The 27,563-nt window shown below is 36.4% G+C and overlaps 1 long non-coding RNA gene across 2 annotated transcripts in view; it reads left to right on the top strand.

The window, feature by feature from the left end:
* The first annotated feature begins 7,141 nt into the window (after window positions 1–7,141).
* LOC142055744 (uncharacterized) overlaps window positions 7,142–27,563 on the top strand; it is a 66,821-nt gene continuing 46,399 nt past the window's right edge. For both annotated transcript variants that reach the window (XR_012660026.1, XR_012660027.1), the window contains exons 1-3: window positions 7,142–7,196; window positions 9,532–9,603; window positions 18,859–18,912. This is a non-coding gene — a long non-coding RNA (uncharacterized LOC142055744). The remainder of the gene's footprint in view (window positions 7,197–9,531; window positions 9,604–18,858; window positions 18,913–27,563) is intronic.

Below are 27,563 nucleotides of genomic sequence, written 5' to 3'. Positions count from 1 at the left end.
ATATGCACAAAAGGGGACCGGTTTGTTTCCATCATTTCTGTCGCCTATCAATATCAACGTGTTTCTCCTTTCTATAAGCAGCTGTCTCTGGTGCTCTATTAGTGCTTTTTCTGAATATAGTTGAAGTCACTGATATGTACACGGAAGTCTTGAAAGGGCTTACCATCACCAGAACAGGGTTTTCCTCTTAATATTTCTGCATCACTCTCATTAACACTAATTGCATTTACAAGGCAAAAATAGACCCCAAAGCATTATCTAAATGCAGTTCAGCCAACATTATAGAGATCTATTCTGTTACTTAATATTTTTTACTCTACTTGGTGAGTTGTTTAGATACTGACATTTTAAACTTTGGAGGGAGAAAAACCAAAAAGAGAAAAAAGTAAGAAATTAAATTCTTTTTATAGTTTGGTTAACATTAATGCTCTGCACCTAAGACACAGGTGATCAGTTTCAGCATGGGTGTTCACTGGTCTGCTTTCAGAACACACATATACACAGCTCACCAAGGCTTGTTTTACATATGTCTTAACTTTAAGAAAAACTGAGGACTTTGCAAAATTCCAGGACATATGGTTCCCTTTCACAGCAGGTTCTCACAATGTCATGTTACTAAAAAATACTTTTTGCACAAATGTAAGCCAAGTGCGTAGAAGGAGACATATATCTTGTCACCTTTCCATGTTAATACCAGATGAAATGATGTATTTTCAAAATGGAGGGATTTGTCCCTGTTTTTGAGATTCCATATGAATGGTCTAATTTTGCAAGGCTAAAACAATGATCTAGACATGCTTTCTCTGATTTGTGCAGCGTATGTGTCTGTGCTTTATATTATTTCCACCACAAACCCCATGCCAAGTCCTGAGCTCATTCAGAGCACATAATGCAGTCCTGCAATGACAGGAAGATCGTTGCCTCGTTAGCCTGCAGTCCCACATAAACATGCACACACGTTAAGCCTGAGACTCAGCAGGCAACTCCAGTGAAACCACTGAAGTTGTCCACAAAGCATAAACAGATGGGTGAATATTTGTAAAACTAGGATCTTAAAAGTTCTGTCATTTTTTGGGTAACATGACAAGGTGATATCCTTTCTGTTGAGTCCCACAGAGGAATTGTCAGAGACGGTGTGCTTTATGCAATATTGACTGATTCTGATTTTATAGTATGTTTGTTATTCTTTAATAACACAGGGATAGTGTGGAGATGAATTGAAGCTAAGTTTGTATGTTAAAAAGAAAAGCACTATTTGATGCAAGTCTTCATCTTCTCATTAGCAGGAAGACTACTGTGTTCCCTGCCAACTTCCAGCTCACTATCCACCTGGGAGGTTTCACCTGAAGTCTACACCTGATGTTACCAATATGTACTTAGCATTTTAGGGAGCAGAAGAAATGCTTTTTGGAGTTGATAAAAGAGGAAATAACTGTGGCTGAAACTGAATTATTGGTAGGACTATTGAGGAACAAACAGAACTAATCAATTTGTTCCAGCTGGGGTTTCCAGGCTACAGGAGAAAGAGGAGGGAATTGATCCCTATCAGATAGAATGCTTGGAAGGGTTACCAAGAGAATTTGTCAGGAGAGAATATGTCGCAAATGAAAAACTATAAAACTATACAATACATGTGCAATTTTCCTTGTCTAATCCTGACAAGCTTCTAAATAACACATGGGAATAGATTTCCTTATACTTCAGAATTCAAAACAGTGATTGAATTCTCTTTGTTCTTAGGCTTTTTTCTTGACCAATGCAAAGAACTTATAGAATCTTCTAGAAAGAGGCAAGACAGATTAATGTCACCAATGTTATCCAACATAGTGATACCACTGACAATATTACTGCATGACAATGACTTGTGCCAGGAAATAAATAACATCACATGTGGAAAAACGACTTTAAAACCAAACTGCATTACATTGCCTCTAAGAAGGGGGAGGGTTAGGAGACAAAACAAAAAAAGGCTATAACGCATTCTTTTTTCAGTGTGAACTTTAATCTGAGCAGACTTTTCCACAGTTTTGAAACATTAAATGGACTGAAATTTACTTCTTCCCCTTCCTTGCACATAGTCACTACTCACTCTTACTGCCAGTGCTTGGGAACCTGTACGAAATATACAAATTTTAACTGAAATATTTGATTTTTCAAAGATAAAACAATTTAGGAAGGAAAGAGTAGGTTCCATTGTGTTGCTTCAAATTGTCTGGAAAATAACTGTATGAAATATTCTATGTTGCTGCTTAGAAATGCTTTTTTATTTCATTATCAGAACAATTTATTTTAATGTTGAAATCCGAAGACATTTTGAAAAAAGTTGGCTTAATCCCACTAAAGATTTGTTTGGGTTCTGTTATCTTTCATATTTTGGCTCCTTCTTTTTACTTTTATTTTTGGTTAAGGACAGGAAAGAATTTAAATTTCCAGATAATTCAACAAATCAGCATTAATTCCTGCCCAACTCTATGCACTCCAGCCTATACCTTCCTTAGCTCTGTGGTACAAATATCGGCACAAACTTGTTGCAAAAATTCCTGGAGCAATCATATTTCAGACAAAACAAAAGCCAACATTTACTCTCAGCTGGTATAAGCCAACTTATTTCCTTGGTTTTGGGAGGAACTAGAGAGACACAGCTGAAGAGGCAGCCAAATGTATTTCATATGATCGGTATTTAAATTCTCCTCTGAGCTGTAGTTATGTTCCTGAATTCAAAATTTGCCCCAAAGCACATGCCATTTTCTGTGAGGATTTATATAATGCTTATTATTCACAACTTGTACAATAGCATAGTATGTGTCATGTTATCCAATGTTTGGGATCTAACCTACATCACACATGAAAGTGAATCTTCCTACTAAGAAATACCCCAACTCTCAGAGGTGCATGTCATCTTTATTCTTCACTTCAAAAGCAAATAATGAGGCAGGCAAAAAGCCTGAGTGTTTCAGAGGCCATGCATTCATCTACATATTGAAGGGAGATCAGCTTAGTGTTCATTTTCTTAGGTTGTTCACTACAAAGTTAAATCCTGACATGCAAACTGAATTTGACTCAGGAAAGCACCTCTTACTAGGTAAGCTCTGAAAACAGAAATTTTTTTTAACTTTTTTTCTCCGGAGAGACAGGTTACTATTTAAAATTAGACACAATTTAGCACTAAGAAATTTCAACACGTTCCTAACACAGGGAACCTCCTGTATAAGAACAGCAATGAAAACCTAGAAAACAATAGGAAATGCTGAAATGGACCATGATGCTGTTAGCCATCAGGTGTGCCACCCTCATCTGGTGATCTGAAGAATTCAGATGAACTCAAGCTAACCTACAAAAAACAGCTCCATGAGCCCCAGCTTACAGGAAAGAAAGGTTGTGTTGGGAAGCCTCCTGTAATACTTCCATTATCCAAAACATATGTGACTCTTGTTTTAACACCTTTTTAAAACAATGCCTCTTTTAGGTGTCATGCTCAATAAAATACTTGTTCTCCAAAACTCAGGATGTATTAGAGAAAGAAGGAGAAATAAAAGCCACACTTTTTATCATTACTTTTTTATTGAAATTTAAACACCCAAGTAAAAGAGATTTACATAAAAGAATTTGACCTACACGATATACCATACGTGACTTAAAATTGCTTTGCCGTTCTTCATAAAGTCTCAGCTTGACTGGCAGATAGACTCTAATAGCAATATGTGAGCTCTGCTTTCATTTAAAGTTGCGCTCTCATGTGTCAAATAGTATTATATATTTTTGCTTAATATTTTACAACAGCAAGGACATTAGTTCAGATCCTTCTAAAGAATAACCCAACATATGCCAAAACAGACAGAATTTTGGATTCTTTACTTAACCCTTTATATAGTCATGCTTTCAGAGATCTAAAACGTAAGCAGAAGTCAATGGGAATACTTTTGCTGAAATTCAAGGGGACTTGGATCATAGTTTTAAATAGGTTTTTACTTATTTAAGGGAACTTTTAAGTATCTGCAGACTTCAAAGGAGTCAGGCGTCTAATTTCCCTAAGCAAATTTTGGAAACCCACTTTTCTTGACACAGAGGTCCAAGTCATAAAATCTATTATCCTTATGTCATATCAAGAGTATGATTAATGGGATTTCATCCCATATTTATCCCATTATTGCTTTCAGTGTGATAAACAGATGATAAGTAAAATTTTCCAATTGTCTTCAAATTGGAAACATAATAACCTTTTTAAAAATAAAATAGACTATTTTCTTCAAAATATCGATTCACAAAAATCCCACATAATTTAGAATTTTTCTGTGAATGGCGAAATCAGAAAAACGTGTCATCTGTGAAGTTTGTCTGCAAAATATCCAGGCTAGAAAAATTTCAGTCCGCTTTCTACATGTAATACAGATGATTGCTAGAGGAAAGCTGAACTAAGCTACAAATATTTCACTACGCTGTTCCAAGACTTTCAAGTAACTAACATCAGGATGAAAATGTAACAAGGAATGACCCAACAAACTGATATGTGTTGGAACCTCTTGTAGATCTGGACATATGCAGAAGCTGGCATGTCAGGAAAAACCAGAATAATGTAAGAAGTATTGAAAGTGATTGCAATGAATGAAGTACAGCATAAAGATTCACTCGATATCACAGAGAACCATAAAAGAATCCTTAGTTCTGTGGGAATTGTGCATGAAACCCTTACAACCTTGATAGTTTACTCAACAGCATTTATTTGGCATGACACTAAGCATATTGAGTAAGTGGGCTAGCTCTTTTATCCATTTCTGGGTAATAGTTTCATAAGCTGCTATTGACAAGAGTGAAGACGTCTGAAAGGCAGTCTCTGTCAGTCAGCAAAAACAAAAACTATTCCTAAAAGTGGGGGAGAGATATTTGTATCAGAATAATGGTGAGTGAATATCCTCCAACAGGAGTAACAGTAAACAGCCTTACTAACCTAGGTGAAACAAAAAAAAAATAATAAAAGGAGACTAGGAGAAATCTAATGTAATGAAGTTATCCCAGGAAAAAAAAAAAAGAATAGTTCTGTCAGAGCAGCAGGATGAGCCATGAAAGCCCTGATAATCGTTTCTAGGCACAGGACTGGGGAATGTGAGGATAGGGCCAAACAAAGGGTATAACAGTGAGTAGGCAGGACAGAGACCTACTTGTAAACTGCCAAGCTTCATCAGTAATGAAGCTGCTTGGAGGTGAAGCAGCGACAGAAGGGAGCAGAACTTGCTGCAAGGAGCCTTTAAGAGTTGAACCACTTCAAGCATAGTTATGGAAATAAAGCTAAAAGAGAGAAGAGCAGAGAGAAAAAGGAAAGCACTGGTGGACAATGAAGGAAAAGAAGCATAGAAAGATATGTAACATTTTCTGAAATATAAAGGTTGAATCATTATGTTTTGACTGGTGTGCTGCTATTGAAAGCGTGAATATTTTAAATTTTGAAGTTTTACACCTGAACTCTGATAAAATAATATACATATAAAAACAATATACATCAGTAAACCACAAAAAATACAACACATGAAGAATACGTATAATACAAAAAATATAATACAGAAATAAAGAAACAAAAAGAAAGAAATAAAGTCTAATTGTTTTAAAAATATAACAGCAAAATCAAAATGCATACATGTATGAATTTGAAATAATAATCCCAAATTATAAAAATTTTATAAATGAAGATATTACTGAAAATAGAATGCTAATTAGTTTTAGTATTTTCACATCCAACCTTAGTGCAAAATTTCCTTATCTGACCAAATATTCAAGTGTGTGTAAGACTGCATTTTTTAATGGAAAATTTTTTCACTGTATGATTTCAATCCCATTAATAATATCTTAAAGTGGTGTTCACTTAGGAGGTCAAATAGGGATTTAAATACATAATCATGCATTATGTACCTCAGCATTTAAAGTCAAGGTTATGAGAAATCTATTTGCTAAAAGAGTGGAGTAGCTGCATCTCATGGACCCTGAAATAGTTCATTTTCCTGTTATGTCAAAGATTTAGGTTTACTACTACTAAAAAAAAAACAAAACACTCTGAGTAGCCTGTGAGGTTTTTTTTAAGTGGGGTAACAACAATTTAGAGTGAACTATTGAAAAACAAATCCTAGCATAAATTCTTCCATCCAGCAGTAAAAAAGCAGTCAAGAGAGCAGTCTCCTTGAGTACATCCACAGAACTGAATTGATCCTTTTTCTGTAGTGTTCACCACTACCATACTGAAGTGATGCACACAAAGGTTAGAGTCAACCTTCACAAGGTCCTTCCTAACTAAGTCTGAGACAGGAAAGTCTGACTGGGCTTTCTCTCTTTCACGGGTATTTCATCAGTGAATCTTCCCTTTCAAACTGCCTGTTTGTTCCTTTACTCTTTACAGTTATTGTTTGGAGTATCCTTGTGCGTCTCTCTGTGTGAAACATTTCAGGGTATTGGGAAAGGTTATCTTTTAAAAAAAAAATGTATTGTGCCCAGTGGTATCTTTTTCACAGTAAGTCTCTGTGTCTGTCCATCATAGCCAAACCCCTATAATCCCTAACTCTTTATATGTGTATATCTTCTCCTAGTCTTGTTTTTCGTTAGTTGCCATGCTCCAGAGGATCAAAGCTGTCTTGATGGATCACAAATACAAAGCCGTATTTAGGTAAAAATGTTATAAAAAGCTACATGATGCAGGTCTAACCCACTCATCAGTATGCCTCACAGGTTCTCCTGTGAGCCATACCCCTAGAGGCTATCAGCTTGTCATGGTCTCAGCTGAAAAGCTTGGGATCAAATTGCTGAGACTTAGGCATTTAGCTTCTGAGATCCTCTGGTTTGTTTCCCAACCTGTCAGCAAATATTGTGGCCTTCACATAAAAGGAATGGATCTGAATTTGAATTACTGTGTGCCTCACATGCTTGGATATGGCTTCTTTTGATTTTAGGAAATAAGTAAATCATTGTTCAGTATATACTGCAACCAGAGAGAATTATACGCTACTTGTATCTTCACTTCCTATATACCCCCATGAAATACAGTGCATGCTTTATAACACTGTTTCCCACCAATCCTGAGTACTTTGTCCAAAACGGTGTCTAACATTTCAGAAGATCAATAGCTCAGTGAGACTGAGTTTTGCATGTGCCAGAGGGGCACATGTGTTTGACCTTGGTGCACTGCTATGAGAAGACTCTCTGCTGTGACTGCCTAGGTACTTCCTATGCTATTCCTGCACTTCTCTTACTATTCCTATATCATCCCTGTACTTCCTATACCATTACTGTTACTTCCTATACTATTCCTATACTATTCTTTCAGTACAGACAAATAACAAATATTAGGATCCAAATCTCATATTTCTCAGCCATTTTGGAAGAGGTACATAATGAGAAAATACCCGGAGAGATCTGCTGAAATAACTGTTATCCTTCTGAGGAATGATCAGACCTCTGCATCGTTCAATCCCTGTACGAAAGGTGGGAAAGGAGATTTACCACAGGGAAGCAGGGAGTTAATTTTTCTTTTCTCTCCTCATCCTCTCCTACTAATACCTGCTTGTTTCTTTCTCATGTCACTTCTGCTGCCTGCAACCACATCACTGTTTAACTCCCTCCTTTTAGGTCAAGGACTTGTCTGCCTTCATATAAATATTAATAATTTCAGTTCTTACAAAGAACGGTGTATATGGTGGGTGAGGGAGTAATTAAAGGCCAAACTCCTTAAAAACTGATGATCCTAAGGGACAGAGCATTGTCTAGTAAAAGGAGTGGAACTGGAACAGAGGACTTCTAAGCTCTGCCATAGAATTCTTTGACACAAAAGTAACTTAGTTCCTGTGATACTGTTTACCCACCTGTAGAATTAGTCTAATAATAATTACCTGGGTCACAGCATGTTCCAGGACTTCATTAGTGTTTATAGAGCACTTTGTTTGTCAGGTTTGGGTTCCTTGCCTCAAAACTCTGCATAGCTGGAAAGCAAACAATGAAGGTGTTAATTATTACTAAGCAACTGGTGAAGTAAAGCAGAGTTCTGCATTCACACTGACAGCCTTTCTCTGTTCATCTTTTAGTGTATAAATGTGCTACATTCTATCAGATCCTGAATTTAAAAAAAAAAAATAATTCAAAACCTTCAACATGAGGAAGTGGAGTTGAAATTATCTGAGAGACCTCAGTTTTGGGATGTAAGGGAGGCAGAGAAAGGACAGGTGGCAAGGAATTTTGCATGATATAGAAGAAAGGAATGTATTCACTAAATTTGGTCACAAAAATTGCTCCTCTTCTTATTCTTTTGGCCAGAACACCAGGGTAATAAAGTGACAATATGTTCTAATACCATCCACAAATTCTCTGGAGCACTGACTGCACTGCTTGATTTCTTTGGGGCACCTATTTCTTATCTCAGTGGACACTCTAATCTGAATTACACTAAATATTCACAGCATCACAGCTCCTCCTCCTTTTGTGTCCACAGCTGAAATCTCTACTCTCAGGGAGCAAATAAGGCAAGGGTCTTCGCTGCATACATTCTCAGCTGATTCTTTTACTGAAAGATAAATTTGTACTTCAAAAGGTAGATAACATGCACTCATGTGCCTCGTGGTCCTCTCGTTATATAATTTTATTTTTAAAAATCCTGATTCATTTCAGTTCTAGCATCGATCTGTAGTTCCAGAGGTGATATGTTATCAAGAGACATAGTGAAAAACAGGCAATTCACAAAGCAAATGCAATGAACAAGGACAAAACCAGGCAACAGACAATTTAAAAGACCCATTTTTGTTTTCAGTTTTGTAGGAACAAATTCTGTGAAGGGATTTTGCACTAACAGATATCCTGCAAAAATACGTTGAAAATACCCATTGGGATGTCTTCAGTAATGCCAAGATTCTCCCTGCTTATTTTAGTGGGATAGCTACAATGATATATTTTATTACTGTATCTTTCATTCCCAGGAGTCCAATTCTATTCCCATTTTATTTGAACTGTGAAAGTTATTATCAGTATTTTGGGTGAATATTTTGATTTTGATTCATATTATTAAGGGATTTGGGGGAAATAAGAGGGAAAAGGTAGGTAAATATTAATTCTCAAGAAACAAGAATTAGAACAACTTTCAAAATAACTTCGAGATAAAAAGGGAGGAGATAATGTTCAGAACCATCTACATATTGAAATGGCATGAATCACGCAATTTTTTTCTGGAAATACAACAATGCCACCATGCACAACAAATAGAACAACACTGGTCTGAAAGGATTTTTGAAGTGATTCCGCTTAAGCATAGACGATTTGTCAGCTGTTCAGATTTTTCAGAATATATATGTAATCTCAGATGGGGACAAGGTTTTGAATTAGATAATATCCTTACAGCAGGGAAAACAAACAAACAAACAAAAAAACAACCCAACAAACTTGTCTTGCAAATGTACTAGTAATACTTAAGTCAAAGAGATGTATAATACATGCATATGCAGGTAGCTATGTTGATGAAAGGCAAGTAAATCCATTTGGATCTAATACTGCTGTATCTGATTTTGGCAGAAGATTCCTGGACTTTTCCAGTGTCTCATCTACTGCAATTTCCAGCTGTCTCTCAGTTTTGATATGTTTCCTGTAAGTAACATAACCATTTTTCAAGTTCCAACCTCACAGCTTCCTATTATACTTGCAAATAGTCAGCTAAAGTACATCTGTTCTTTACAGAGAAATACGGGTTTACCTCTTTTTTTGCCATAGCATTGGCTCTGGCATACAAAAATATATACCATGTAATTTTTATATATATTCTTTTACCTTAAACACTGTATGTTCTCGTAAGAAAGCTCATACACATGTATCTAAACTAGTCACTAAAATATTCTGCTAAATAGAAAACATTTAGGAAGTAAGTTTATGATACTTTTATATTACACTTGGTTACTTGTTTTAAATCTATGTAGGTATACAAATGACATTGATGGAGAACCTTGGAGAAGGTTTTTTGCTCACTAAGCACAGATTTGCATGATGTCAAACAGTTTCTCCATTACTGCTGATATTAGGAGGCTATATTCATCTACTTGACAATTTTGTTGCCTCCCTTCCCCCTTTCTTCTTTCTCACTGTAGCTTGCTGGTCTGGAGAGTAAAGATCCTTCATTTATCTGTCATCCAGGCCCAGTGTTTTAGCCTGACACCTGAACTTAATTTAGAAGAATAAGATTATTGCAATGCAAAATAGTCCTTAGTATCTGCATTTAAGATATGCAAAATGTATTGCAATTTTAATGGCTTGGTTGTTCACATTTTTCTTCAGTTGCTGCAGAACACACTTTAAAACATATGTTTTAAATTACATTAAAATATATTTTATGATGGTGCACTGAAAGCAGGGCAATCTGGAGGGAAAAAATCTCCCAGCAGCAACAAATCTGGCATGGTGTTATTATTATGTTCTTATATTCTGAAGTTTGTTTTTTTTTGTTTTGTATTTGTATATTTGTTTTTGGAGTGGGAAAAGATAAGAAAGGAACACTTTCTATTAAAATAATGTGTCAGACAAATTCAAGAGTAAATCAGAATGAAAAATGAATCACTTTATTTTTACCAGCCAAAAAAAGTGTGGAAGTGCTAATACAGAGAGTATTGAATTCCAAATATACACTACATTTAGTAGCTTGCTTTGTTTATACAGCTCCAGCACTATTAAAGGCTTTACCAAGAAGTATACATGGAATTATGAATAGCTACTTTGGAAATACTCTGGTATTTGGTATGTCTGTGCGTTCTTGCAGTAGAAATTTACCTGTAGCTCTGCTGAACAATTTATCGTGCCATTACACAAAACCAGAGAGTTTCATCTTATCCTTAGTTTCACATATTTGTGCTTAGTATGTAAAGGCAGGAGTTAAACAAACTAGGAGCTATTCATTCCCTGGAGAGAAGAGACTGAAGGGGAGGTCCAAACCCCTGTCAGATGATGGGAGCTGAGACGTGTTCCTTTGTTATTTTGAAAGGAAAGCCTACTGTCATCCACAGATGTTGTATTTGCCACGGACATCCAGCAAGATGTTCAGTGTTAAGAAAACATCAATGACAAGAGCAAATGATTCAGATTAAAGTACTAAGTAGCCTTCTGCAGTCAGAAATGGCCCAGCAAAGCCCTGCTGGGCTTGGAGGAATTTCGCCTCTATTCCAGTTGAACAATGAGTCAGAAAGGAGACATTTGAAGCAATAAAGTGAGGAACAGATGGGTGAGCCAAAGGTTAGTGTTAATACAATCCTCTGAAAATTAGCTCGATGGTCATCATTACCAGACTGACACAACAAGAAATGTCATTGGAAGAAACAGAGGAAAGTAGTACAAGCACAGAGGGATCAAAAAAACCCCCCAAGAATATGTACACATTAATTCATAAAAATAATTTCATGCACCTTCAGAGCTACTAATTGAAGATGTAGGTGGTCTCCAAAGTTATCTATAACAGAGACATCTTTAGGAAGGACACCCTAATTGGAATTCCCATCGAGTTAGAGTTGCTAAAACAGACTCATAGGTTTCAGAGGATATTAGTTGCCTTAGGTAGAAATGTATTTTGTTAGACAGCTCTCCCTGAGAATGCTTTCCCCAGTTCTCGTGTGCTTTGCCTCAGGGTTGTGATATGCATTACCATAGACAAGCACAGTTGTCTCACTGATTCATAGATTGTAGTGGGGGCATGATCCATTATCCTAATTACCATGTTGAAAGAAATATTCAAGAAAAATATAAAAATATGTCTTTTTAAGCTTCATACGCAGAAATTCATGTCTAGCCAAGTGAATGAATGCATGGAAGTTTACTGGGAACCTGGTATTATACTCATTGGCACAGATTATAATTCCAGTGAAGTCTATGGAAAGATGCCAAATTACACTAAGGGCAAAAACCTACATCTAATTCCACATTTTACATTCTCCTTTTTCTTTCTGCCACTTGAATGAATGTATGCATTAATTACACGCACAAGCCCTATAATATGTATAGCAGTCCTTTATTCTTTTTCCTTAAATAAATGACTGAATAAAATGGTTCTTGGAAAAGGGTATAAAGAATGAGATATGAATCCATACAAATCTCAAGAATACAACAGATTTTCACAATCAGAGGAAGAATCAATTATTTATTATCAGATTATTCTGGAGGTCACTAAACTTTGATCGTCAAAAGCTTGCAGAAATAGACCCTTTTAAGAGCCAAGTTGGGCCATAAAATAAAAAGAACTCCCATATCACTACCTGGAACCACAGCCTAGAACTGAGAAAATGTCTTACTTTCACTTAAGAAAAGTAAAAAATCAGAAAGTGCAAAATGACAAAGTCAATCTTAAAAAGAAGAAAAGGACACAGAAGGGTAACTAGCCATGAACAGAAACTACTTTGAAACCGTATATCCTCCCTGACTTTCCTCTCACTGCATCTTATGAAGAGATTGGCTTGAAACCTTTCAGAACTCTAAACTCAGCCTTGCTCTAAACTTGCCTGTAATCTTTGAGCAATCATAAAAATGCTTGCAGGTTTACAACATTTACAAACATTATCCAAAAATGTTATGCCAATTGGCCACCCAGCATCTTATTTGAAAAGTAATGCATATTTCTCCATGGAGTGCCTGAGATAATAAAGACCCTTTGTTCACTGACTAAAAGAGCAGAGAAAGAGACAGGAATGTCTCCAGTTTCTATTGCAGTTTCTATGTTCTGTGAACAATTATTATCTTAACCAACACCCACACCAACGTCTTCCCAAACTGCTCAGTCATAAAGAGAGGCAAAGAGAAGAAGCTATGTATACTGTTATTATGGCTTTCAGAGAGACAGAACACTTTATAAACTTTGCTGCTGATTTATTAAATAATCCAAATCTACATTACAGTGAGAGTATTTTCCTCCCAGCATCATTTAGAGACATTAGAGGAACTGCAGCTAGGGAAAAAAAAAGACAAAACTGCTTAAGACTTAAATGACTGCATTAGTTTCCAATCATGTTCTTATTTATTTTAGCTTTATGATATAAACTTGTTCTCTTGAATATGTCAGAAGCAATTCTTTCCTATGATTCTGCAAGAGTAAGAGGTGTATTGGCCTCTACAATCTGACACAACATAAACCCAATAGATTGTGACACAGTCAGTCAAGTGCACAGAAAGGGACTGTTTCCTTAAATTTGGGATTCAAGATCTAGAAGAATTTGGAGCAAATAAAATAAAACTGTCATGAGACTCTTTTATATCTCATGGGAAAGACACACAGACTGTGTGTGGATGTAATGTGGATCCTTCCACTCCACCAAGTCAAGATTCCCAAAACAGCTAAACCACAAATGCTCACAGAAACGCGCCTTTTGGAAGACGTACGTTCCCAAGGGGTTTCTTTCTCCTGGAGGTTATACCTATATATAGGATATAATTTCTCCAGTGTGCCTGTCCTTTCAAATGATTTCAAGACTCAAAGGTATATATAAAATACAGCCCACTGAGTATTTCTCAGCTGAGGCTAATCCTTTGTTGCCCCCTCCAACCCCTGCCCCTGAGATCTAAGGAGATAATATGTCACCAAAATATTCCTCTTAGTACCTCTGTTGTTAAATGTTGTCTGGAAAGGGAAAAAGACTCCACTCAAAATAATAAAAACGTAACAGTACGATTCTATGTTCACCCAAAAATTCTTCAAAGTCTGCTTGAAATTCTGTAGATATATATTAAAAAAAATTGTTCCACCACCACAAAAACAAAACAAAATGAAACAAAAAACAACCCACAAGCCCCAGAAAATGACCAACTAAATAAAAACAGTGTCAAAACTTGAGTCTGCACTGGTTATAAAGTTGCTTATTAAATTACTTTGCCTTTTTCTAGAAGGTAGTTCTTCACAAATACACATTTTGAATATATATTCAAACCATCTAAAATTTATGATGGCAATTTGTGTAAAACCAGCCAGTCCTGGTTATTATATAGTACTTTCATCTAGCATGGTTCATCTAGCATAGGTAGTGGAGTTTCTCTCTCCACAGGTGAGAAAACTGAGGAATGGGAAAGAAATGGTTAATTTCTTCACAGAATAACAGGGAGCAGAACTGAAGCTGACCTTGCATACAGTCTATACATTGACCTGAATGTTCATGGAGTGAAGTCTGTGTTATGAAGTCTCGTATATATCCCCAGATCAAACATTTTCTTTAGTCAAATAGCACTGACTTTTGGAAAAGCTCCTGGGGCATTTAATAGACTAGAAAATTCATGTCACTCTTTGTAAACCACACTTTCCAGCGCTAGAGTCCTATTTAGAGAGTAGCATAGATGCAATGAGTCTTGTTGAAAGGGATAATGTCAGACAGTTGCTTCAGCCAAGCCTCAGTGTTGTTTTCTCCCTTGTCATTTTCAGTTGGGCCTTTCTAGTCTCTGGGCTTCAGTGCAGTTGTACTTGTGTTATCCATAACAGCTTTACTACTAAGTCTGTCTCTGGAAGCAGCCACCAAAACTTACAGTGAATCGAATCTCAAATGCTTGCAGTGCATTATTTTATTTTATTCTTCTAGTATCCAGACACCAGCTATAGTTATTTCTGAACAGAAAGTATGTAGAAAGCAAATTATGCATGCATGCATGTGTGTTTTATAGACATAGACGAACACATACATCCCTGTACTCATTTTTAAAAACAGGTGATCTGTTACATTTAAAATGTATCACTGTTTTATAACATTTTCAGTGAGGGAGAAACATATACAAAAGCTACCAAAAATTATGGCATCTATTTTTTTAAGATATCAGCATGTACCATTTAATCACACTATTTCAGAACCAGCTTTATGGCTGGGACCATAGAAAATGATAGACACACTTGAACCCCATAATAGAGAGGAAAAATAAAGAATGGTGCTTTTCCATCCCAATAGAAACTCAAAGGAGCACAATTCCAGACTTGCAGGAGTTGGGAAAATTGTCTCATCAACTTCTATTTTCTGAGGCTGCCTATAAAGAGACTATTTAGGAACAAAATGAAAACTCTCAAAGGAAAAAAAAATAAAGCACTTAAATATTTCAGGTTTTATTCTCAGAGCCCAAATTAAAGGCATGTATAATAAAAAAAAGCTCTGGAAACAAGGAATGCTTATAAATGTGCTATTGTTTTATTTGGTGTGTTCCACACACCTCCTCCTTTCCAATGTCCATAATTATTTCTGTGGCTAGCTGAAAATACCCAAAATTACCCTGATAAAAAATGTGTTCCTAGAGGCCAGCCTAGCCAAGTTCTTTCTTCTCCTTGCACAAAGCAAGGATGGATCCTCAACAATAGTTCCCTACTTAATATGGACATTAAAAACATGAGATGAACAACGATGTTTACAACCTAACACTAGCGATTCTGGAAAGGATGGCTCAGGGCACTTCATAGCTATGTTGTTGTTGCTCTGCTATATACCTGTAGTTTATGAGAATCTGTAGCTCAAGAAAAAGATTAATGATGCTAATTATTTAATGCTTACATATTGTACTATATTGTTTTATTTCAGTTGTATACTACTTATCCAGCTTAATATGCCCAAAAATTTGAATAAGAGACAACCAGTTGCTTTGCATATATTTGGAGCAGTATAAGACAAGACAGTAATATATTTAACAAACAAAGCTCTATCCACTGCAAGTATGAAGTGAAAATGAGACAATTCTTTCTTAAAAGGATTTGTTTTCTTAAAATGGTCCTTGAAACATAATTCTCAAACTAAGCATGCAACAAAGAAATATGAGCAAAGGTAGCAATCCTGCTTAGCTACATGCAGGCTAGGATTTGGCCTGTATGAATATGAAAAAAAGATGTAGCAAGAATCTAATGAGCCCTAATGAACTCAGCAAGTTCCTTTCAAATTTTTCTTGGTCATTGTAGGAAATATCCTGTTCCCAGCTTCTAATGATACTCCCATTTGCACCTTCTCCCTGACATCCTTCCAACTCTCTTTCAAGCTTAAGGAATGGTTTAACTTTAAGCTGAGCAATAATTTTTTTATATTTCATGATTTTCAGGTTTAGTTAAACTACAGAGCCAAAGAAAAGGAAGATTACTGTTTTATATTACTTTGACTTGGACTTTGTCTGATTTTGAGAGAAGGCCATGGCAAAGGAAGTAGGAATACATTTTTTTTCCAACCTATTTTAGGATGTGCCACATTTTCCTGTGATCTATTAAAACTTCTCCCTTATTCTTCACCCTCAAATCCATTTCATTTTAGTTTCTTTGAATATCTTGGTCAAACTATTATTTTCAAAATGAGATATGCTCTTCAAAGCTCAATTCATACTTACAGTAAGAAATTACCATTCAGAGCGACTGCATATCAACTTTAACGGATGCATTCCTTTGAATTAATACATATTAACTGAAACCGGCATTTTTTTGCAAAAAGATTATGTACTGAAACTAACAACAGTTTCCCTTCCTTTTAAATAAGTGTTTCCTGTTACCATTGCAACAAAAATAGTGAGTTATGTTATGATTTGAGGAATTACCACCCATGGAAGTTGTTATTCTGTTTGGTTCCTTTTTAAAGTTTTTTATTACACATGAATTGTCTAGAAACAGAACATCATGAAAAAAAAAAAAAGAACTAAGAATATACTTAACTGTCAGAGTATAGGCATGGTCTTAATTCAAGGCATGGTTTTACACCATATTTCTTTAGTCTTAAAAGATAAGCTATAGTAGCCTCAAGGCTAACATACAACCAGTGGCTCATTTTTATATTAGCACAATTTACATTCAAATAGATGAAGACGTCTCCTTATCGTATAAGAACAATGCTCAGAAATGCATTTTTATGTGTCCAAGACCTTTAAAAGAAGAAGTAAAACAATGATAGAGTATGGCTACATTATACGTTAGAGAGAATGATAGCAGCATGAAAACTGGCTGTGAATGAACTGGCTCTGGCGGTGGATATAGTGTCCTCATACAGTATAAGACAGGTGACTTGTAGTTGACTTTGTTATCTTATGTGCCATGCTTTGACACTCATAGGCAGCTCCCAGTTCATCTAGTGAAGGCTGATGTTCCTTTACCATATTCTCCTGTTTGCTAGATTTGCAGATACTATCAATCGCAACAGTTAAGGTTTGTTCACAAGTTAATCCTTCCTGTTTCTTAATATCACATAGCAATTAACTACCTTTCAGTGGGGTGAGTATAGTAGAGCTATTGAGGCTTAAAGAGTTGCTATGACCCTTGCCACTGAAATTTGGCACAATATTAAAGAATTTGAAATCTAGGCTTTTACTTTGGATCCTGATATTGGCCATACAGAGTGAGGAGATCTACATTTCGTCTAAGATCTGGTATGCTATCAGTGCTGTTGTTTCGAGTTAGTTCTAGGCCTTGTGTTAAAATATTAACTTTCTGAAAGTTAGAGAAAAACCTGCTAACCAAGAGTGTCCTCCACTCATGAGAAATTCATTGCAAGCTGCACTGAAAGCTTGCAATATTCTCACTCTTTACAGTACAGACACTTCTAGATAGCCTGTATTTCCAAGAATTAATAACTAAACATCAAATCAAATGAAGGGGTAAGCATGTATGTGGTGAGCTGGACACACATGTGCCCACACCATTTTTAATTTAAACTTCTTTTAACTGTATATATATTAAGAAGTTCTAAATGTATGCACTTTCACCCAAACTAATATAACTTAATACCAATGCATATTTATAGTTATTAGATTTTTATAGCATTTTTCCTGTATGGCACCTCATAGGTGTTAAGTTAGCTGAATTCTCTAAAATTCGGGCTGTTTAGAGAACAATAGGTCCATTCACAAGCAACATTAACTGCTTAGCAATTTATAGCTCTTATTTACACTTACCTTGTGCAATATAGGTAGCATAAATCTTCATTGAAACCAAGAAATTAATGTATTTGGATATAATGAAACAAGAAAATAGCTGAGATGTTTTCCTGTGTTTCATAAAAATGGTGTTTAGGCTTGGGTGTAAGCAAAAAATATTCCTATTAAATATAAAATGAAATTTCTGAAAATAGTTTTCTGTAATAACGTTTCATTTAACTTTTTATTTTCTCTACTCCTCCCACCTCCCTCATTTACTATGTTTCATAGTGAAAGCCTCCAGTAAAGATGAGCTGGGAACAGAAGAGGAAAATCAACCTATTATACTGGAGCACTGACTCTGACAGTATTATAAATGATGGCAAGGCTCCAATTTTTAAAATTGTTTCATTTAAAATCTAAACATTGAATCCCTGTACAGTGTTTAGAGGCTTCTCAGCCTTCTCTGATTCAATTTAGAGGAAACATTTATGGGGTTTAAATTGTTCCTGGCAATTCTGAGCTCTGTTGCATTTTGAACAAATGTATTTTATACAAAGCTGTGCCACATAGAGTCCTGAGAAATCTAAAAATATCAATCAAATTTCATTTGTAAACCAGTTTTACTAATAGTCAGTGGTTCAATTGTGCTTCCCTCTTGGAATAAAAGGTAGTTTAAAGCTGATAACTGTGAAATACACATTTCTAACAGCACTCCTCATATGGAATGACTAAAAGACTTCTACAATCAAATCAAATAAACCCTTCAAAACAGCATGTATGTTTCTTGTTCAGTTATTATACATAAGTCCAATACATTAATCAAACATCAGATAAGTTCAGCATGGAAGTATTTGCAGTATTTGGATACTAAAACTTTTGGTTTGTTTACCTTTTTTCTTTAAAAAAAAGCACATAGAGAAATTCAATAGCTGCACCCTTCTGTTTTAGAGATGTTATAATTAAATACCAGGTTGACTATTCTCAGTGTGTTGGCTACTCATTTTTCTAAAAGTTTTTTTCTTCTCTTGGCAGTTGCCGTACTATTCTTATTCTATACGTGCCTATAGCTGAAATGACACAGCTGTGGTGAGTTCACCCATTTATTCTACTTTTTGTGAGTTTTCTAAAGAGAATGGATCTGTTCTAACTCTAGACATAAAATATATACTTGTATATACAGGTTAAAAGAACACCTAAATGTTGAATACAGAGTATCATGGTCCTATTCTCAATGTTTTATTGGCAAGCCCTGCATTCATGTAAATTCTAATTATCTAATATGTCAATATCTACATAATCTTCTTAAACTATTTAATCTTCCATTAGCTCTTTTGAGTCTTCATTTACCCTAACTTTCTATTATTTTGCTTGTCCTTTTTAAAATTTTCTTTCTTTATTCTGACACTTGCCTGCCTGCTCAGTTTTTCTTTTTTAATTAACTAATTTTTACTTTAATTATTTCTTTCCTGCCTAACTTTTATTTTTTTTTCTTTCTTTCTTCCTGCTACTTTGAATTCTTATACTTGTAAAATCTGATGAGTATCCTCTCTCTGATTTTTTTTTCACTTTTTTCTCCTTTCTTTTTTTTTTTCATTTAGACAGTATAATTGCCTATTATTTTATGTTAGCTCACTCAAGGTGCAGATTGTTTGTCACATTTGTTAGTTAGTTGCAGCCTGATTTTCAAAGCTGATAGGCGCTTGCAAAATCCACTAACTTCCGTCAGATTGAATATTTCAGTGCCTTTCTGGAAATCAAGTTCAGAGTTATGTTTTCATCTTAATTTACATGTTCTGCTAACCAAAACTTTTTTTAAGTATTCACCTTCCACCTTTCTCATTGTGTGAGAACTTGGCAATTTTTTCTGTTCAAACCTTACCATTGAAATGATTGGCAGTACCTCCAATTAGCATAACTTCAACTAGTCAGGTGAACAGTTAGAATTTTTTTTTAACTTTATAAACTGATTAGAGTTAAACCAGTACATCATTTCTCTTTCTAGAAATCTAGAAGATTTACACCAACTGTTTAGAGCAAGCAGATTTTTGCTTGCAGCTGTCAAAACAGCCTGTCAGTTCAATTATCTGGCATGCCTATTAGTCAATTTTTAATAAAGCTTCAACTACTTTTCTCTGCTGTTTAATGAATAAGGTCCTTCTGCACACCTTTTAAATATGTGTTTCATGGCCCCTATGGAATTCAGAAATTATAAAGAAAAAGGGATTTGATATACTCCTAAGATGCATTGTAATTTCACGTGTTGCATGAAACTGCCATTACTTCCTGCTTATGGGACCTCCTGTGCTCTTTTGACATTATTAGGCCTTCTGCTGGAAAAACCATCTTGTGTTGGTAACAGCACTTTAGAAAATATGGCACTGGTAAGATACTTTGTCTTAACAGCTTCCCATACTCACTAAGTAAAAGAGCGAAAAGGCTGTGATAGTTTGTTTTTCTTTAAAAACAATAATTATTACTAGTAGAGCAGGGGAGGGCAAAAACAGGGAGGGATAGAACCCTATACACAACTCATATTTGGTTTGTGTTCATTGGACTTGCTTCATCTGCTCCCAAAGTAGGTCAAGCCTCCTTCCAGAGGGCTGGCCAAGTCAGATTTTTTGTTTCCTGTGCGTACTTGTAAGAAGAAGAGTCTTTACTGACACCTGCCGTCTAGATTCAGAGTGTTGTTCGAGGGAACACAGCACCCTTTCTTCCTCTGGTGAAATATTATCACAATCTCTTTGCCGGAAAGTGCGTCCTTTGCCGTTTGGCCATGGTATAAATGAGACGGCAGTACTTGCCCATGTGGTTGCCCTTTGATGATGGTCCTGTCATTTAGCAGCAGCAGCCTCCAGGCTTCGTTCCTAGCAGGGTCAAAGCAAATTTAGTCACAAAGTTCTTGCAGTTTTGAGGAACTGAAATGATCATTATTTTCTTGGCCTTATCTTTCCTGGCAGCTGCTTTCTTGACACAGCTTTCCATAGGATATTGTCTTTCAGGCTGCCTTCTGCTCAAGCAACAGGATAAAACTTTACTGACATTTCCAATGGGAATGAATTTTCTTTCTCTTCCACCTTACACAGCAAATCTCCTATGCAAAATGACACTGATGACTTCACTGATGACAGTGGACCTTATTGCCTGGGTTAAGCAGATAATCCAGTTGTTCAGTTATTTGTTTTGCTTTGCTTTGCTTTGCTTTGCTTGGGGAGTGGGGTGGGGTGAGTGGTGACAGTGTTTTCCCTGGTATGAAAACCCAGTCATTTAAGTACATCTGAAGAAAGGGGAAAAAAAAAAAAACAAAAAAAACCCATCTCCTCCTGCTTCCCATGTATACTGTCCTCCAACAGTAGATATCCTTCCAGTCTGATCTTTGTCCAGAAAGTTTTAGCAGTTACTCAGCTTCCAACAGCATCTACCCCCTGTCCTAAGAAAACGACTTTTTTCCTTCTGTCCTCTGGGAGGCCTGGCTGTGCGCCTGCCCACTGATCCTCTGTGGAGCTGCCCAGTCTCTGTTCCTGCTGAAGACTCTCTGCTTGCTGTGTGTCCTTCACACTCTGCTACACACATCTTCCTCTCCAGAAGCTTCTCCCTACTGAGGAAGGTCAGCTGCTGTCAGGGAAAGAAGCATCTTCCCTTCCAAAAGTTTTCTCCTGACCCAGGCTTGAGCTGTCTGAACAATGCAAAGCAAAGAGCTTTCCTCTCTGCTGCTGCTGTGCATCTATATCCCTAAAAGGGAACAGAATCTTAAAAAGACCCAAAAAATCATAATTGTAAGTGGCACAGCTAAACATACATTACACTGATGTAATGCCTAACTCTACAAGTAGCCTCTTGGACTCTTGGAAGCCAGAGAACTTGAAAAGAGAAGCTGGTTTTAAAATTACAGCCCATGTCAGAGATAAACAGGGTCATTCAAACAGAAGACCAGTGTAACCTGCTAAAAATGAAACAAATCATGAGGACCAAAATGTGTCTCTAATACTTTGCAACATTTTAAGTGGTATTATGTCATATTATTTTTATCTATCTTATTAAATGCTACTATCATCATCATATTAGATCTGTATATCGAATTCATCCTCATAATAGCTTCATACTACTGAGAGAAATTATTAATGTTATGCGTGGGAAAACTGAAACACTGGAAGACTAGGGATCAGATCCAATACTGTGTGTACATTTCTAAAATAGCATTTTACTGGAATTTGAGTGTTTAAATCCAAATCTGTAATCAAAATTAGTCCTTTGTGGTGCTTAGCTCTGAAGGTGCCTGAATTTCACAAATTTCCTAGTTTTCCACCTGTAAGCTGTTTGGTACTTAGAGACCTGAGCTACTCAAGAACAGAGCAGTTCCAATTGGGCCTTCTGCAAGAGTTCATTTAGGGTGCCAAAAACTGTGCCCTAGCCTGTTGCAGGGTTTTATCCAACAGCAACCGTCAGGAACTGTGTCAAACAGCTGAAATGCAAATGCAGCCTATGCTGTCTTTAAAAACGAAAGGAAAGTGCTGGCACCCTTTGCTGGCATCTTTTCGTCTTTCTTGTTTACCAGGACATGAAACGTTTGCCTAGCTTACAGAAGTGGGTTCATTCCCTTCTCAGTCTCCTGGAATTTGAATACACATTTTCCTGTATTCCAGATAAATGCCTATGCCACCAAGATGATGCTTCACCCATAGCCCTTATGAGCTTCTCTCTCTGCACGGTGACTTTAATGGGAGGGCTAAACAGCCATTTTCCCTGGATATTTGAGCAATCAATCCACTTACATAAAAATCAGTTTAAGGAAGGCTTAAAATTCAAGTCTTTAATTTTCTAGGGATTGTTCTAACCTAGAGCATGCTGGACAAGGTGCACTGTGGAAACACCAAAATCAGAGCAGCCACAATTGCAATTTGTGAAAGATTTGATGGCCATTTATTCACAGCTAGAATACACTTATTTGATCAAATTTCTGACGACTGAAATCCTGGTGCCATATAGTTTCTGAGTACCAAAAGACTTAGGCAGAAATGAGGTAAACAATGTACAGAAGTATATAAATGGCTATGAAACCTCCAGGAAGAATGAGGAGACAGCTAAAGACACATAAGTGGCTGCTAAGTGGCTTCTGAGATGACAGTTTTGGACTATGTACTTAAAATCTACATTTGATATTTATATTTTCTTTCTGATGGGGCTGTAGATTTGGAGCTTTAATTATTTATTTTAGCAGTCCCAATGTCCATGGCAAAACTTAATGTATTGCATTGAATTTTAACTGTGGGGCACAAGATCTTTCCAGAATGCATATGGCATATAATTAAAAACATAAATATTCAAAATATATGCATAAAAGACATATAGTTGCCTGTTGAATTTAACATTGTCTTATCTTGACCTTTAATCCCTTAAATGGTGGGGATTTTTGAATGGAATACCCTTCTCAACTCCTTCTGTCACATCTCACCATGATATTTCTTGGTCTTGAACTAACAGTAACCCCCTTTCAGTTGAAGACAAAAATGATTGTCAAGGATGTAAGAAAATAACTCATTCTGGTATTGTTTATTGCTTTACTTATGGTTTAGCATACATTGAGAAAAACAGCACAGTAGAAACAGGATTCCTTATTCGCAATCCTCACACCCGGTGCTTTTTATTGTTTGTAAAATACTGCTGTCATTTTCATTTGTAAAATATGTTACACTAGGGGGGAAAAAAAGTGATTGTTCATTTAGCAGAATGCTCACAGGACAGAACAAGATTTTAGATCCATTGGTTACCATGTAAATGATATAATTCTAGTTCAAACAGAACCTGTTCTTCCTTATTCTAAATTTGCATTACAAAAAATATGGAAGAATCCTTCAGGGAGAAGGGGGGCAGTTGTAAGGGAACGGTTTTTGGACAGCTGAAGGAAAAGATGGGCACCTGCTGTTCAGCAAGTTGAGGGAATTGTTGCATATTGCAAATTTTCTGTGTGTTACCAGGACAAGCAGATGGCCAGAGACAGAGTTTTCTCCTTGTGTGTAGTTTATCTCCTTAGGTCTTCAAATGACCTATATTAAAGCTTCCCAGCATTACATTCAGTTCAATTTAACACAGTTAATATATGTTTAAGCAGTACCAGTTGCTGTCAAAATCGCCTACTTGGAACAGATAACTCTTTCAAATACTTACAGCAAGTATAGCAGCAGAAGGGGCATCTCTGTTCGCATGTTATTTCAGGGTGCTAACTCAGACCACTAGGGATGAAGCTGCTGTCTCACTCAACATGAGTCAGTTGTGATTTTCAAACAATTACTTTGCCTTCCTGAGCCTTCACTTGGGATAGGCTATAACGGGTTCTGTCTCCCGAGAACTGTTGCAAGGTCTAATTTATGCTGACAATATGCAGAACTGGTCAATGTTTTTTTCTTTAACATTATGCCACTTTTTTCTTTTTTGAAAATGTTTTTCCTTCCTAAAATTACAGGCTATCAAAATTATCTTTGATGAAAACCTACTCAGGCCTTCATCACTTTCCTTTCTTTTTGTTAAATATTACTGAATGTTACTGATATGAATATTTCAATTATTAAATTACATTAAAAAGCAGGGGATGATCTTAAGCAGAGAAAACAGGAAGAAGTATGGATCTGCATTCAGCAGTATCTGAATATCTTCAGCAGGACAAAGTAGGGATTGCTTTTTTCCTGATACTTGTTCCTGTTTGGACTACCTCTTTTCCAACAACAGCTAAAATTAAATAAAGAAAAATAATCTGTGAAAATAGAGGCTGGTCTCCAGAATTTCTTTATATTTCTTATTTTTACTTTCATTTTGTCTCTTCTCCCTGTCAGTGAATCTTGTATTCCTGTCTTTGCAGTACCGTAGTTGAAACAGCAGAGTGAGATTTAGGTATCTGTACAATTAGGTGATCTCTAAGTTGGTGTTATTTTCAGTTTCAGTTTAGGACTGAAACCATCTGACATCTGTGTTGGATAGCTATGTCCCTTTTTGAAAGTAACTTTTAGCGTGTGGTTATAACCACAACCAAAAATGAGACAAGCAGAAAATAGACTCAATTATTTCCACTTCTGTGGGATTCTGCACACAAAATATTTGCTACTCCAGTTTTCCAGTACATATGAGAGTTTTTAGTTTTAGCTACTTTTTTCACCTGTTAGTCAGCATTTATAGTAAGATCTGATAACTAGCCCAGGTCAAAAAAGATTAGAGAATACAAGGAAAGATCTCTGAGAAATAGAAATGTTTTGGATTTTTTTTTTCTTAATGGCAATGTTAGCTGCTCAAGGCAACATGATTCCTGAGGCTTTTCAAATTGTTGTTGGAGTTTGGAGTGGAGGTTTAGCAGTCTTATCCAAGGGCAACTTCTACCAGTTCTCAGATCAGTTCAAGTAACTTGCTCAAGAAGCGCGTGCAGAGCAGTGCTATGTGAAACTTTCTGTATGAATCCCACAATCAACTGAGATTCGAATCTGGGATTTATTAATCATTTAGGAAATGTGGGATGAGTTTCCAGCAGAATAATTCTTTTTTGTCAGTTACAGGGTGGGCTGATCATTTTGATCTGAATACCAATTATCAGCTCTCTCCAGGTGTAATCAGTGGGACAGCTGACTGGCGACCAAACCACCACCTGACTACAGTAGCTCAGGGATCAGCCTCACAGAGAGGTAGCTTCCACAGCACCAGGAGTGCCTGGCAGAAGGCAGCAGGCTGTAGATGAGATGTAGGTTTATTTCTGGGGTGAAAGTAACTGAAAGGAGTAGCTAGAAGTAGGAGAGGAGTTGCCGAAAGCTGTATGCTAGAGCTGGGGATGGGGGCTGACAAAGTCAGTGTCTGCTGTGGTCTTAAGGATTGTAAGCAGAGTTAAGTGTGAAAGGGCTTTCTGTCTTGCAAGGCTATTTTCTCCCCCTTCACACTGGGATGAACACAAGACTCTAATCTTGTTGGTTTTAATAGCAAAGTACTACAGATGAAAATACTTCATAGCTCAGTAATGAAGGCACTGATGGCAGGCTGGGATACCAGGACCTCTATTCTCTCTGCCCAGTCAGGCTGCAAACAGGAGCCCAAACCCATATCATGTTTTCTTTAAAGTGCTCACCTGCCAGGCCATTGTCCACCTTGAAGTTATTTTTTTAGATCTTGCTTTTTATTCCACTGCCTCTGAATAAATCAAGATACTTGGTTAGCCAGGGAATCTAACAGGATGGTGTATTCCTCATACCATGAGACGGAATGTATCAGTTCAAACCCCAGATATAAGCAACTCTTACATCCCAAATAAGTACCATAAACATTAACGTTTTCACCATTTGTGATTTAAGCCTTTTTTTGATCAGGTCAGAGGCTAAGGAAATTCTCGAACACTTTAACTAAATCTTTCACTATTCTGTGAAGAATATTATATTGACCTTCTCCCATGAAATCCTGTTTTGCTGATCACCCACTCTCATATGGGAAATGAGTGTTATGAAGCTGGAATTAAAGAAGCAGCATGTGAAGGCTGGTATTGGGTTGGGGAGACTTATTAAGGTATTTGGTTTTGTTACAGAGGAGTGATGCCTCCTTGAAATATAAAGTCTTTACTTCTACTGTTTTATTTTTTTGTCTGATGCTTTTGCTTAGCAGTAAAACAGTAGATGCAAAAATACAGATGACAGAAATTATATGCTGTTGACAATATCTACAGTCCAGTTATTACATGTTATGTTACCCTTTGAGCCTGATCTTGGGAGACTGAATAATTATTTATTTTTATCCAAAGTATGTATTTTGAATGCTATTTTAAATATTTCCACGTGTAAATAATGTTATATGAAATGCACAATAGTTCTGGAAATAGGAATTAAATCTTACTTAAAATAAGAAACTAAATTGCTTACAAAGTGTTGCCAAAAAGCACAGTCAGACTCTCAATAAAGAGCTGTCAATATTCTACTCTCTGTTTTTCATTGGGCAAATAAGCAGTAATATCTCTGTTATTTATTTCCTGTCCATCCCTTATCATGCTTGTATAACAGGACAATGTTTGGTCAGAAACCTTATGGCAAAAGGCTAACACCTGGCACTAGAGTATCACCAACTTTGTTGCATCACCTTTGAATAAGCCACTTTTATTTCTAGACGGTATCTTGCTGACTGTGGAACAGTGTAATGAATTATAATAAAATGTAAGTATAGTTTGCAGTTAAAATAACCTTCATGTGAAAATGGGATTTTAATTTTATTTTTTTTTCTCCAGCTTTCAGATTCAGCAAAACCCATTTAGGTTGCCATAAAACTGAAAAATAAATATTTTCCAGCTCTAAAACAGGACTTCAAGGAACATTCATATTTGATATGCTAAAGTACCACTCATGCAATGCCAAGTACAATTAAATTTTTATCCCAATTGATTGTTTCAGAGATTGGTTACAGAAGAGTTGCAGTTATCAGAAATCATAGAATCATAGTATCGTTAAGGTTGTAAAAGACCCTTAAGATCATCGAGTCCAACCGCTAACCTATCACTGCCAAGTCCACCACTAAACCATATCCTCAAGCATCGCATCTACCTTTCTTTTGAATACCTCCAGGAACAGAGACTCAACCACTTCCCTGAGCAGCCTGTTCCAATGTCTGACAACCCTTTTGGTGAAGAAGTTTTTCCTAATATCCAACCTAAACTTCCCCTGGCGCAGCTTGAGGCCATTTCCTCTCGTCCTATCGCTTGTTACTTGGGAGAAGACACCGACCCCTGCATC

This window comes from Phalacrocorax aristotelis, chromosome 3, assembly GCF_949628215.1.
Source record: "Phalacrocorax aristotelis chromosome 3, bGulAri2.1, whole genome shotgun sequence".
In the NCBI taxonomy this organism is placed as follows: Eukaryota; Metazoa; Chordata; class Aves; order Suliformes; family Phalacrocoracidae; genus Phalacrocorax; species Phalacrocorax aristotelis.
The sequence above is the reverse complement of the archived record's forward strand: the minus strand, read 5'-3'. Positions and strand labels throughout refer to the sequence as shown.